The sequence below is a fragment of the Pinus tabuliformis genome, chromosome 7 (genome assembly GCF_031772625.1).
Source record: "Pinus tabuliformis cultivar Carrire ecotype Pingquan chromosome 7, CPIR1, whole genome shotgun sequence".
NCBI classification, from domain to species: Eukaryota; Viridiplantae; Streptophyta; class Pinopsida; order Pinales; family Pinaceae; genus Pinus; species Pinus tabuliformis.
In genome coordinates, this window is record NC_142293.1 from 1,716,728,990 (window position 1) to 1,716,743,786 (window position 14,797).

A 14,797-nucleotide genomic window follows, 5' to 3' on the forward strand; every position below is an offset into this window, starting at 1 on the left:
TTTATTAATATTAAAGAAACTTTCCTTTCCCAATTATGTCTTCTTTGATATAATTTGTGGGATTACTGGATTACCCACATAGGGTATGATTGCATACTAATCAATTTACGATATATGATTGAGTTAATTAGTTCATTTATATTTTATGCTATATATTAGATTCTTTGATCTTTTTTATGTTCCTGTCTATGCAGATCTCCTTCAAGACATCATGAATAAGTTGTGGGAAGAATTGGAATGATCTCTAAAGCATCAAGGAGAACCAAATGTTTGAAAGTTCTAAAAGGGACTTCATCAGGCATTTCGATTAAACAATAAGTGACCTCTATCATATTGCTTGTTTCAGTCAATCATAAACTAAGGAAAAGTAGCATTTCTTTGTTTTTTGTTACTAGATTTCTCTGAGGTGTAGGGAGATCACTCTTGTATGCAAGAGGTATTAGTCCAGCTAACAACATTGTATTGTCCGAAACATGCACCCTGAGCTTAGTACTCTAGGATTGATAGTTATGTCACTGGTATGGGCATCACCAAAAGTGAAGTGGTTGCGAACCTTTATCATATTTTGGTAGAAGGTAAATTGATTATGATTGTTTTATATGTTGATGATTTAGTATTAACATATGATGAGCAATTAATCAACTCTTAGAAGGAGGAACTTGCAAGGGAATATGAGATAAAGGACATGGATCTCACACACTACTTCCTCCAGCTAGAAGTATGGCAAGGAAATGGAGAATTGTTTATGTCTTAAGGAAAGTATGCCAATGAAATACTGCATATATTTCACATGGAGAGTTGTAAGCCCATGGAGACACCTTTAGTGATAAATTAGAGGAAAGAGAATGCCACTTTAGGTGAAGCGTTTTATGCTATTATTTACCAAAAACTAAGGTTCACTAATGTATCTTGTGAAGACATGACTACATATGTGCTATGTAGTCAACCAACTGAGCCAAGCTATGGTTAGGCCGACCAAATTGTATTGGAAGGAAGTGAAGCATGTTTTATGGTACCTTAGAGGCACTACCTAGTATGGATTATGGTAATATCCATTTGGTTTTTTTGTGTAGAAACACGACCAAGGGTATGTCAAAAATAAAATGTGGGGCCATCCCTAGATCCAAGATCCTAGAACCCCATAACTTGTTAATAACTGCATTTAAATAAAAAAGTTGGGAGTTTGAGATCTCTAGCCATAGTGTTGTGTGTGGTCACTTCATTTAGAAGCAAGACCAATGACATAAGAGTTGTTAACATAGAATATTGACCCACATAGGGCCCAAAAGGGCTTACCACCTAGAGCAATAAGCCGATGGTGGCAGATACCTACTTTTGTGATTGAAAGTAGGATTAGGGGAAGTTGGAGGTCTAAAATGGGCCTCCTAAGGAAATTATAAAATAATAGTTGAAATAATAAAATAAGATTAGATTACATTATCAAATTTTAGAATGGAAAAGGAAAAAACTATTTTTTCAACTTGTATTTTCAACTTATCTCCCTATGGGTTTACTCAAATTTTGAACAAAAACACTAATTGGGTGCAAAATTTGGTTCCTAATCCAAGGAGTAGCCATGTTTCATAATTTCAATGGAGCCTATTACATGAAAAATGAGATACTGCACCCCACTGATCAAATAGTTGGTGAATTAGATTTTGAAGTGCAGACAAGAAGGAAGTTACTTAATGGATCTATGCAAGCACATGTTGTCATGTTGTCCATAGAGGAATGAAAGAATATTGTTAAAGCCAGTCAAGATCAACATTGGCTAAAGGCCATGAATGAAGAACTGGATTAGATTGAGAAAAATTAGACTCGAGAACTTGTTCCAATTCCTACTAATAAGAATGTCATTGGCGCAAAGTGGGTTTTCAGGAATAAATTAAATTACCATGGAGAAGTGGTAAGAAATAAGTCTAGGTTCGTATGAAAAGGATATGCTCAAATAGAAGGTCTGAATTTTGATGAAACTTTTGCTCCTATTTGTATGTTAGAAGTAATAAGAATGTTATTGGCATTTTCTTGCTTTAATAACTTCAAAATATATTAAATGGATGTCAAATCTACTTTTCTTAATGGAGAGCTAAAAGAGGAAATTTATATAGAGCATCCATAAGGTTTTCAGATGATAGAAAACCAGATTATGTTTGCAGACTGAAACATCCTTTGTATTGTCTCAAGCAAGCCCCTAGAGCTTGGTATTCCAGGCTAGATAGGCTTAAGTGTGGATTCAAGAGGTATATAGCTAACAACAACCTATACGTCAAAGAAAAGGATGGAAAACTCATTATGGTGGTAGTATATGTTAATGATATCATCTTTCCTAGTAATTCAAATTTATTGAACAATGAATTTATATCTGATATGAAGCCTGAATTTGAGATGTCCATGCTTAGAGAGATATCATATTTCCCTGGATTGCAGAGAGCGTAGACACCTAAAGGAATTTTTATTTCTCAAGGAAAGTATGCCAAAGAAGTTCTAAATAAATTTGGCATGGAAGAATGCTCTTTAGTGAGCACTCCAATGGTGATAGGTTGCAAGCTTAATAAGATGGATGAATCTCAAGAAGTGGACCAAACCTTATATAGATCCATCATTGTTAGCCTCTTATATCTGACATCTTCAACACCATACATCACGCAAGTTATTTCTATAGTTGGAATATTTCAAGCAACTCCCAGACAAAGACATCTACTTGTAACCAAAAGAGTTCTTAGATATATCATAGCAACAATGGACTATGGAATGTGGTACCCCAGAGATAAATATTTCTCATTGAATTCTTATACTGATGGTGATTGGTTAGGTGATGTGAATGATAGAAAAAACACAAGTGGTGGTGCTTTCTTTCTAAGAGAAAGTCTAGTCTCATGGTTAAGAAAGAAGAAAGCTTCCATTTCCTTATATACAACTAAAGAAAAATATATTACAGTAGCGTCTTGTTGTACTCAATTTTTGTGGATGAAGAAAATTTTACAATATGCACAAGTGTTTTATGATCAACAGATCCCAATTATTTGCAAAAATACAAGTGCAATAAGCATGTCAAAGAATCAAGTCTTTCAATCCAAGACATGTCAAAGAATCGAGTCTTTCAATCCAAGACAAAGCATATTCCCATCAAGTATCATTTCTTAAGAGAAAAAGTAGTAGCCAAAATTGTGGAGTTGGAGTATGTTCCTACCAAAGAACAAATTTTTGATGTCTTCACTAAGCCACTTCCTAAAGAACAATTTGAGTACTTGAGGAAAATATTGGGAGTCATTCCTTATGCCTCCCTTCACTAGCTCCTCCTCTAAGAGGAAGACATGCATATGGTATATTTTTCAGCATATATTGGTGAAGCTTCCAAGTTGACAAGCATCCACATGACTAGAGAAGCATGGCGATAATGGGAGAATGTTGGTGTATTTTCCATTTATTTCAAAAGGGGATATACCTAAAGAAATGAAATAACACAAAAATTAAGAAACAAGGGGAGTGATCTAGTGTTCAAACAAAAGGGTGTGAAATGTGGAAATCGAACTAGAGATAGGATATAAAAGCATAACAATAGCACCAACAATAGTACCAAAATAGTTGAAGGACAAGAGGAGTGCCATCTTAGGGGGGAGTAGGACTTAAAAGAATTGAAAGAGCAAAAGGTGTTTTGTTTGATTTCGGTGTTGCCATCAATATCAAATGGGGAGAATGTTGGAAATATGTTTTCATTAATGTTAACAGGTGCCATAAGGTGGCAACAAGAGGCATAGGTGTCAAAGAAATGCATCATGGAGCTTGTTCCAGGCACACCTGAAGGGTAAGAGATTAGAATCAGTGTAGTGTATTGAGAGCTTGTTTTGGAGCACTATACCATCTCATATGTAGTTATAACCCATCCATATGGAAATTTATCTAAAAGAGATTTCCAATGGTATATGGAAGTCTTAAAAATTTCTCCTAGATCAAAAGATAGAGCCAATCAATTTTGGTAACTCCAAGTTATAAATAACAGAGTTAGCAGAGGTTTGGAGGACCTCGGGCATGTAGCCAAAGTTGGCACAACTGCCAAACCTAGTAGCAGAGCCTTTATCCAAAGATCCAAGTTGACTTGGAGTGACAGCCTAGCATCAGGAAGCATCCTCATTGGGGCAGAGGAGACCACATTATATGTGGGCCTGGTAGAGCTACCCCAACAAGTTCACCCCGGAGTATTTATTATTAGCATATAGTTAAGCATCAGGATTAAACAAGGAGGTGGAGCCCACTCAATAGGAAATACCCGTGGAATTACCTTGACACAATACTTTTTATGCACAAAGGGATGGGTCAAGAGGTAAGTGCTAGCACATGGCATACTTTAATGTGGATCGATGAAGAGTAGAGTGGGAGGCCCACCTCTGCCATATTAACCCATTGAGGGTGAACCCATAGGTATATACCGAAGGGATAATAAAAATGAAAATGAATAGAAGTGTTGGCCCGAAGGAAATGTATGAAAAATAAATAAAATTACCAGTGAGTCATAAAACAATTTAATGAAGAAATGATTTCCAAAACCAAGTCCTCGATGAGACTTTCTCTCTCCTTTGGAAGGGATAGGTGATAACACATGAATGGTCAAAGGTGACGACATCATGGACACATGGTAGGTAGATTAAGGGTTTCTAGACACTCGAATGACCCATTTATGGGTGACACGTGTCACCACTCAGAAGTCAACATGTGTAGGCATGACGTCATCCCAAAGGTATGATCTCGATGGGATGATCAAAGTGCAAAAAGTAATACACTGGGTCAAAAGGCGTCGGGACATGATGGTAGTTAACAAAGAATGCGGCTAATAAAAAGGGTTTTAGGTGGACCTCAATAACAGTTCATCCCGCTAGATGGAGCTTCAAAAATTAATATGCAGGCATATGAGAATGTGCCAGGATAGATGTGCCTAAGGGCTACATGCCTACACAGGGTCTCGTTCCAATTTCACACTAGGGAATTCAAATTTCACACACAAAAACCTAGATGCAAGTGCAAAGATTTTTTTCCTTTCGCCACACTTAATTTTCGAAAATGAGGAAAGAAAAGTTGTAAATTTTAATCATTAATTCAAATGCACTTTTTAGAATGAGGACTATAATAACAATTCATCTAAGTGATCAATGATAAAACAAAACAAGTTTGCAAGTGACCTAGTGATAACAACAAAGAAAAATTGAAACCAATTCTTACCAAAGGAAATAACACACAAATGCTAACCAAATGGAGGATTCAGAGATACCACAAGACACTCTAGAATTAGGGAAGGTCAGCTGGCAGTAGGCTGATTAAAGAAAAACTCAAGAAAATAAGGAAAATTTTGTGCAAAAATGGGGATCAATGCACGTACAGAAGAGGCACAAGTGATTTGCAATGCAAGCATAAAGAGGGCACATATTGGGTCCAACACTCTATCAATAGACCAGAGGATGCGTTGGTTTACGGGACAAGGACACCAACACAAAAATTACAAATGATACTCAATGAAATCACTTCCTGGGTATGGTCTATCTGGTTAAAGAAGAAAAGGTCTATGAAAGAGGTAAGATAAGAAAAATGGACAAAGAAACCACCAAGGGAATACACCATTCCCCTGTGGATTCTGTTAGGGTCTTATAATAATAGGATTCATAATTTTGAATTGGATATGATTAGTCTTGTAATATGGTACCTAATTTTTCTTTCTTCAAAATGTTTTCCTATGTTAAAAAAAAAATGTAAAGAGGGTAAGTCCTAAAAGAAAAATCAAAGGACTAAAAGAAAAGGATAAAAAATGAAAATAAGATATGAACCCCACCAAAAGAGATAAAAAATAGATTCTGAAAGTGATGAAAATTCAAATGCCACTACTTTTTACATTACTTGGAAAAATAACATTTTGTGGAGCTTGTCAAAAATGCCACAATCCATGATGGTCAAATAGTTTAATCTTGATTCATTCATGCTTTAAATTTCATGTTGATAGATAGAGAATAAAGATCTAGTCAAACTGTTTGATGTTGGTAGATCAGTAGTTACGTAGAGAATAACTAATGAGCTCAACAGTTTAATATGAGCCATTGGAAGTTATATGTTAGAATTAGATAGTTTCCTTATCAAAGAAAAAGAACTAAAGGGTCAACAAGCTCAAATGCACGCAATGAATGAAGAGAAAATGCTAGGGTAAATAAAGGGTAGGTAAAAGAGGTTTCAGAATGCACAAGGTTGCAAGCTCAAATGCACCTTCATTATGCTTAATCCTATGTTTCTTGTGTAGGAGGAATTATCAAAGAAAAAGGACATTCACAAAAGTTGTATATTACTTTGGGTATTTACCCTAAAAGTTCTATATAATTTTGGGCATGAATACTAAAGCTTATTCACTAATTTCCCCTCATTTCATTAAACCCCTACATGTCTAGTTTATTAATTTCCCTTCATTACCTTTCATTCCCTAATGATTTTCCCCTTCTGGATTCCATGCTATGCTTCCTTCTCATTTCCCCTTATTCTAACACATTTCCATTGTAAGAAAAAACCCTTTCCCTTCATTTTAACCCTTTTCCCTTTTATTTCACACCTTTCCCTAGACATTCCCTTTAAAAATCATTCTACCCTTATTAATTTCTCTTTTCCATTTAAAGCCACTAAAACCCCCTTATCCTAAGTTTGAAAAGTTAAATGTATCTGGCCTCATTGAAAATCCCTCCCCATTACCCATTTAACCCAACCCTTATATTGTTTTAACTTATAGTCCCGCTTTATATATTTCAAACCCCCCACTTTATAATTCCCTGACCCTCACAAAACCTTTGTATATAGTTAACCCACTACACTATTTATCCTTGGGCCTCGCCAACCACATCCCAACTCAGCCCTCGCAACTCCACCACAGGATACCCCTCCATCACGCACATCTAGATCCAACAGCCCATACCCATATCGTGCATTCTCATTGTCTGACTGTTAAAATCCTAGAAACATGCGAGATTCACGGTTTTTCCTGACCACCTTTTTGCTATGTGGTAGCCCCACATTATATTGCATGCTCTTAACAAATACCACCCTCCACTCAAAAGTGGTGTGATATGCCATAAAACCACCTCCTTGCATAGTATGAAACCACCCACTGTAAACACATTAATTCCACACCCAAAATTTAACCACTATTGGTTAAAAGCCAAAAAGTCGCCCTTTTTACCCTTTTCATTATTATTATGTAACCAAGTGACATCTATAGACCAATTCTAAATCCCAAAGCTTAGCTCAACTATTTTAACCCATTTACAACCAGAAGACGTTGCAAACTTCAAATTGAAGTAGCACAAAGAAAATTGAAGCCTCAAAAAGCCTCTGATACTCCCATAGAACCCTGTTTACACACCTAATCATTGTTTTTCCAGGTATTCTTGAAAGAACTAGAACAACCCTATACTTAAGCTCTAAATAGTGTGTATGAAAGGTTAATTAATTGAATTAATTAAAAAGCCTTGCCAAAGTAAAAGAACCCCACTGTTCATCAAAAAGTCCTTTCCTGCAGACTATATTCACCTTTTGCACTATTCTAGAAGTATTAAGATTACTCCTTAATCCAGATAAAGAGTAATTCAATAGAATAAACCAAATTATGGCTTCCCAAAGCATTCTGAACAAAAAACCCCTGCAAACCCCTCACCTAGACATTTAACACCTCCCATTGGCCGACAAAGATTACCAAATCAAAGACATAGTTTCCCCTAGCCATCTATTGAAACTCCACTGCTGGAGTAAAGAGAAATTCCTCAACCATAGTGATGATATTCAATTATTGGAATCAAATTTTCCCAAATGCTTGTTCCTACAGGTATATCAATTCCCTCAAATCATCCACCTATGCCAACTTTGCTATATCCCAAGCCAAAGAGCCATAGTCTCTCCTAACTAGAAGATTTTGTTTATGATCACTGCAGAGTCAATAAACCAAATGCCGCAGATCTAGCCAAAGCCAAATGAAACCCCATTTTCCATTAAAAAACTACTTGAACTCTACTTGAAGCTGGACCTTCACAAGAGGTCTCAAATATTTCATACTTTCATCCTAAAAGAGTCGCAGACTCCTACAAATAGTCTTCCATACTCTGCCACCATTTTTTCTAAGAGGGCTAGACAAATTGTAACCATGCTCTCTTTTATTCGAGGATACACCACTGATGAGCATGTAGATGAACCTATATTTGCTTTCCCTCAATTTTTTTCCCAAGCAAGCTTCCAGCTGCAATTTTCAATTTTTTCTAGTTCTTGGCACACATGATCCATGACCAATTGATCAGATTTCCAAATGAAAGAGTATGTAAATACTCTTCAGAATTGTTCCATATGTTCCTATATTTTTTATCAGACAACTTTCCAGTTAATATACAAAAGATGGACATTAAGGGCCATCCTAGATCTATCATCTTTTGGACACCCTTAATCCAAAAATATTCCATTGTTTTTAGCTACAAGGAGTTCATTGATTCTTTTGTTCATCCACTTGTCAATATGCTAAGAAGTAGCAATCAACCCAGGATAAGTGATGATATAAAGAAAGTTTTGCGGTTGTCAAAAAGCAATAGAATAGGAGACTGGTATTTATACCAAGACCACACCAAAATTAGGATATATGGATGTCGAATCACTCCCTATAAGCTTCCCAAATATCTCCCCATGAGGATATTTTCATTGGAGTATATCAGGCAGATTATAAACTCAGATGATGTGAATTTTCTATCAACTAGGAAGAAAACACAGTTCAAGATAAAAAAATAGCTTGGTCCTTTTATCTGTAATAATAGGGAGGCTGGAGAAGAAGCAGAGAAGTGTTTACATGAAATGAAGTTTAGTAGCATTTTCATGTGGAAATATGACCCTTTAGAAGTCATAAATAAACTAAGACTCAACTTTAAATTGAGTTCTTTTATGCATGAGTACAGGCCATACATTGAAAAATATGCCAACCAATCAAAGCAGTTGGAAAACACCTTGATAGATATGTAGAAACATATGGATACTAGTTCCATTCTGCATATTCCAGTCCTGCAGGAAAAAATGTAAAAAGGACCAGGGAAGAAGGTTCTTACTCAAACATAGATGCAACACATGATAGATTTGAAATCATGTACAAGAGGAAGCCCAAGCTAAATCCTGTCAATGAGCAAGAAGAGACAATTGAGACAGTTAAGACACTTCAAATCATGGATACAGATACAGGGGTCAGAGAGAGTACAACTCCAGCAGTTTCAAAGGAAACTCATTAACCTTCCACCTCTAATACTCAGAGTATTCAGAAATAGCTTAGCATTGAGGTCTCATCATCAAGCAAACCAATGGATAAGGAAAGGGACACAAAGGAGAAGTATAAAGAGATCAAATTAATAAATGAGGCATTGAAATCTGAAACATATGCCCAGTATTTCAAACAAACTGCTAGCAATAAGAATAGGTTAATGTTAGCTTTTGACATTAAAACTGGTAAAATGCAAATGACCTTTTTGCAGCCTACAGTCTAGCAGCCTAAGTCATTAGCAGATTATAGGAAGACAAAATTTGAAGTTTTTCTAAGGGATGTTCATACCATAGATTAATTGAATTTCATAAGAAAGCAAGAGAAATGATATACTCGGCGATGACCAACAAGGCCATGAGTGTACAAAAACTTCAGAATTCTCTAGACAATATCAAACACAGTTTAAGATGGATAAAGCATCCTCACAAGGAAAGGATAACATAATCAAGTTACTAGAAGACTTGGTTATTGAGATTCAATATAATCCAAATGACATGAAGGCTACAGAAAAGCTCATAAAAAACAAAAATGAAGACATTGCTGCTTTGAAGAAACAACTAAAAATTCCTCCTTTTGAAAATCTATAGGCCAAGGAAGTTCTAGAGATCCAAAGACAGGAAGATGAAATGGTGGACCTCATTCTCCAGCTAAATGCTCAATTGAAAGAAATGGATAAGTTAGTTGTAACAGTCCAAAAATAAATATCTAATTAACTGTACTAATTAGCATTAAATTTAAATCAGAGTGGCACTTACCTGTGGTAGAAGTAGGCTTACCGCAACAAGGTTTTGGGGACGAATCTCCACCCAACCGTAGGCTCAATTGTGCAACGTCTTGCTACAACTGGCCACCCCTGAGCCCTCAATCAACATACTACTGCCAGTGACTCCTAGGTCTTAGTATACCATTATCCCAAGAGAATGAAAGACAGAATCTTGGAAAGCTGGAATGCAAGAATGCCTCTCCTCTTCCTCACCATCTATTAAATAGAACAACATTGGAAGGGGAACCACATGCACACACTCCATGTGTCTACATGCAACTTTCTTTTGATTTTTAGCTTTCTTGTTTTATTTCTTTACTTTTCTTTTGATTTTTAGCTTTCTTGTTTTATTTCCTTCTTTTTGATAGTTTTCTTGTTTTATTTCTATTTATTTTGATTTAGAGTTTTAGTATAGTTATTACTTATTATTTTTATTTATTTTCTTGTATATTTATTATTTATGATTTATTATTTTTATTATTTATTATTATATTATTATTTATTATTTTTATTATTTATTATTTATTATTAAGGGAAGGGATATTACATACTCTCCCCCTTGAAGGAACTTCGTCCCAAAGTTATGTTGAATTATGTATTATGTATTGTTTTTATTATTTATTATTTATTATTTTATTTACTTCCTCTTGCCAACACCCTCTGCTGAACTAGTATAACCAGCAGGCATCGAAAGTCCCCAACACCCCAGGAAATCTCAAGGAATCTCTGTCCTTTTTCCCACTTTCGGTACCAGGCTAAGCCTGACCCGGTCTGTATCTTAGTCCAAGGCTGGCCCCAAGGCTCGCGCCTGACTCAAACCTCATCTTCCCCAAGGCAGGCATCCGATCCGGTACTCAATGACCCCGAGCATCTGGCAAGGTTGGCCCACTCCCTCCGCAACTACTAAGGTGCACAGCCCCAGGCATCGAAGTTCTTTACATCCCTTCCAGACTTCGGCATCCCAATCCAATAACAGGCACCAAGCCTAGAACATCAGGCACTTGGTCTCCTCAAGATGGTCACATAGCTCTTCTAGAGCTATCCATCAAGAGCTGTACACAAGACAAAGGAATCACTGGCATATGTAGTGTTGATTGAGTTTGTCCCCAGCCCATATGGTGTTACTTATTCTCCCTCGTGCGTATGGGCTTGCACAAGATCATCAAATAAACTGGCCCTCTCAGCCCATTTGTGGAGTCCTGTGAATCATCACACCTCAACATGCACCCAATCCATTAGTTATACCATCATAGTATCATAGAAAATAATTCACATGCCAAGTTTTGCATGTCATTATGAGAACATTCATCATTGTTAATCGCAATATTATGAGGAATAACGAATTGCATGCTCATGCATGTCAAAAAATTTGTACACAACTATCACATGCTTCACCATCATAAGTTATAACATCAACATATTTACATCAAAGATATATCACTTCACATAATAAATGAACCACATGTCAATAAACCTCATATTATAGCATCATAATCCCTATGCCACGTTATGCATATCATATCCATCATGAGTATTCAACATTAATTACCTATCATCACATAGTAAATGAATATTTCAATATACCTTGACGTAACATCATAATACCTATGCATATCATCATCATCATAAGGATACATCATCACTATTGTAACAACTATATAAATATGAACCACATGTGCATGATCACTCTCATACCATCATATCATGAATCCTCATCAATATGAGAAATATCTCAATACTCATCAAATATAGAATAATACTCTATTAGCATTCTTATCATGATTCATCAGAAAAATCAATTTCATTTACTTTACAAACATTCAACTATGAACTAAGATTATTCAACATCCATCTAGGATCTATGTTATCCCATCAATGTTATTAGTGTTATGTTTTCATCAAGATACCAATTCCTTTTTCACTAATCATTTCCACTTCTTTCAACTAGGAAGTTTACCATTTACACCAATGTATAATCATCTAAGTACATCATTAAATTTCACATGAGCCTCATCATCTTGAGTCTTAATCTCTCATGATATATTCTTCTTTCCCCAAGGAAATTCTGGTGAAATTCATTGTTAAGATATTACTAGTCATATAATCATTATTTAAATCATCTATCTTAAAATCCATTTACCCTTTGGCTTAATTTACTTGCATGAGGGTTTGTTGATCCATGTTGACTTATACATACATCACTTAACAATTATCATTTTCATCTACAAAAATATTTTCTTATCTTGTCAAGTTCCTATCTCAATACCACTTGATTACTTTATCGTAAACTCACCCTTCTTCAAGTTGGACAAGAGATTCTTGCTTATTAATTTGTGTCTTTATTTTAGATTTTGAAATAGTGGGAACCACTACTACCATCATTGTCCATTAAAAAAAATTAAATGTATGGTGTTATGTGGAAACAACCTCTTTTAACGCTATGGAACAAAACTTGATAAGTTTTTCTATGTGAAGTCCCACTCATGAAATAATGAGTGCAAATCAGTGAAGTACAACCTCTATTAGTTGACTCTAACTTCTCTTGTTAATATGTACACAATCCCTCTCACAGTATCCTTATAAAATTTCTAGCAGCATTCCTTCTATACTTCAACTATTAAACTATGTAGATCATTACTATGACCATTACCAATCATGTTTCTTGGTCCACTCATGAATACCTTTAAAAGAACTTTCTAGAACATCTCCGATATTCATAGATATATTTTTTATTTTTCTCCTAGTCTTAATTTCCTAATTCAATTCATGCTATTTTATTAAATTGACTTTAATTTCTCACTACCTGTCATAGAAGTAGGCTTACCGCAACAAGGTTTTGGGGACGACTCTCCACCCAACCGTAGGCTCAATTGTGCAACGTCTTGCTACAACTGGCCACCCCTGAACCCTCAATCAACATACTACTGCCAGTGACTCCTAGGTCTTAGTATACCATTCTCCCAAGAGAATGAAAGACAGAATCTCGGAAAGCTGGAATGCAAGAATGCCTCTCCTCTTCCTCACCATCTATTAAATAGAACAACATTGGAAGGGGAACCACATGCACACACTCCATGTGTCTACATGCAACTTTCTTTTGATTTTTAGCTTTCTTGTTTTATTTCTTTACTTTTCTTTTGATTTTTAGCTTTCTTGTTTTATTTCCTTCTTTTTGATAGTTTTCTTGTTTTATTTCTATTTATTCTGATTTAGAGTTTTAGTATAGTTATTACTTATTATTTTTATTTATTTTCTTGTATGTTTATTATTTATGATTTATTATTTTTATTATTTATTATTATATTATTATTTATTATTTTTATTATTTATTATTTATTATTAAGGGAAGGGATATTACATTAGTACATGAGAAACAAGCTAGCATTGAAGCAGCAACTACTACTGCTATTCCTACAGTTACTACAAAAATTCCTTCTACTTTGGTAGCTTCATTGGCCCCAACAGTTCACTAGCTAGAACACTTCCAACTGCATCAACAACTACATCAGCAACAGGTTCAACAGTAGCAACTCATCCTAGTGATGAAACAACTAAACTGGTCAAATACGTGGAGGATATGTCCATCTAAACCACTGAAATAAATAGACATAAGGAACAAATGAAAAGTATAGAGGATGAGAAGAAATTGGCTCAAATCATGCATAAGAATGAACTTCAAAAGACAAACACATTGAATGAAAGGATACAAAAGTTTGAGAAGGAATTAACACTGAAAGAGCCACTAGCCCAAGCAAAAAAACTTTTATGGGCCAATATCACTAACTCAGTCAATGATATTTGGTCATCTATATAGGTGATATTTGAGCAGAATGATTTGGTTAAAGAGGCCAGTGAAGTAGTTCAAAGGGTTAGGGATAAACTTGGAAATATGCTAGAAGAAGCCTCAAGAATAATCCAGTACCTTAACTCAAAGAATAAGTATGAATTGCAGGAGCTCGGAATAGCTGACAAAATTGGGACCATACTAGAGGTAAAAAAGGTAATCACCAAGAGGAACTTGATGTTACAATTTGAGGAGAAGTGTGAAACAATGGAGGTAGAAATAGTCAGGTTCATGGTCAAATTTGATGCTTTGAGGCAAAAAGGTCTACCTAATTCATTGGTAACAAATAACAGGTTGATGCCACATGAAGACTATGATAAGAGAATTAGAGAAGTGGCAAAGGAACAAGCCAATAGTTCCTACATGAAAGGGATGCCTACAAGAAAGGCCCTTTACCATACTTTTGGGAACCTCTTTTACCTCCAACATGAGGTTAAACATCTATTTGTAAACAAGCCCACCTTTTCAAAATACACTGAAACTGATGAAGTCTACAGAAGAATGGTAATATTAAATTACTAGATATAGAGACTTGGGAAAAGCTAAATGATTTTCTATGCAAATGCAAGGTAAACAATGAATACAAAGCAGTGAAAGAAAAATAGCATATCAGCTAAGTCAAAGAGTATCTGATGAAAAACAAAGTTTAAAGATAAAATGTATCAGTCAAAGGGAAGAGGAAAAGGACTGCGAGTGTAGAGCAATAACCAAAGAGAGAAAACAACAAAACATCAAAACAACAAATAACAAAATCAGTAAAAGAAGGGACAACTATCCTTTTAGTCTCCTATGTGTCTCTATCTTCTTGCATGAAGATATTTTATTTCCCTTGAATAATTCCTAAAACAATTTAGGATATTTTGTAACAATTTTTTGTATAAATACT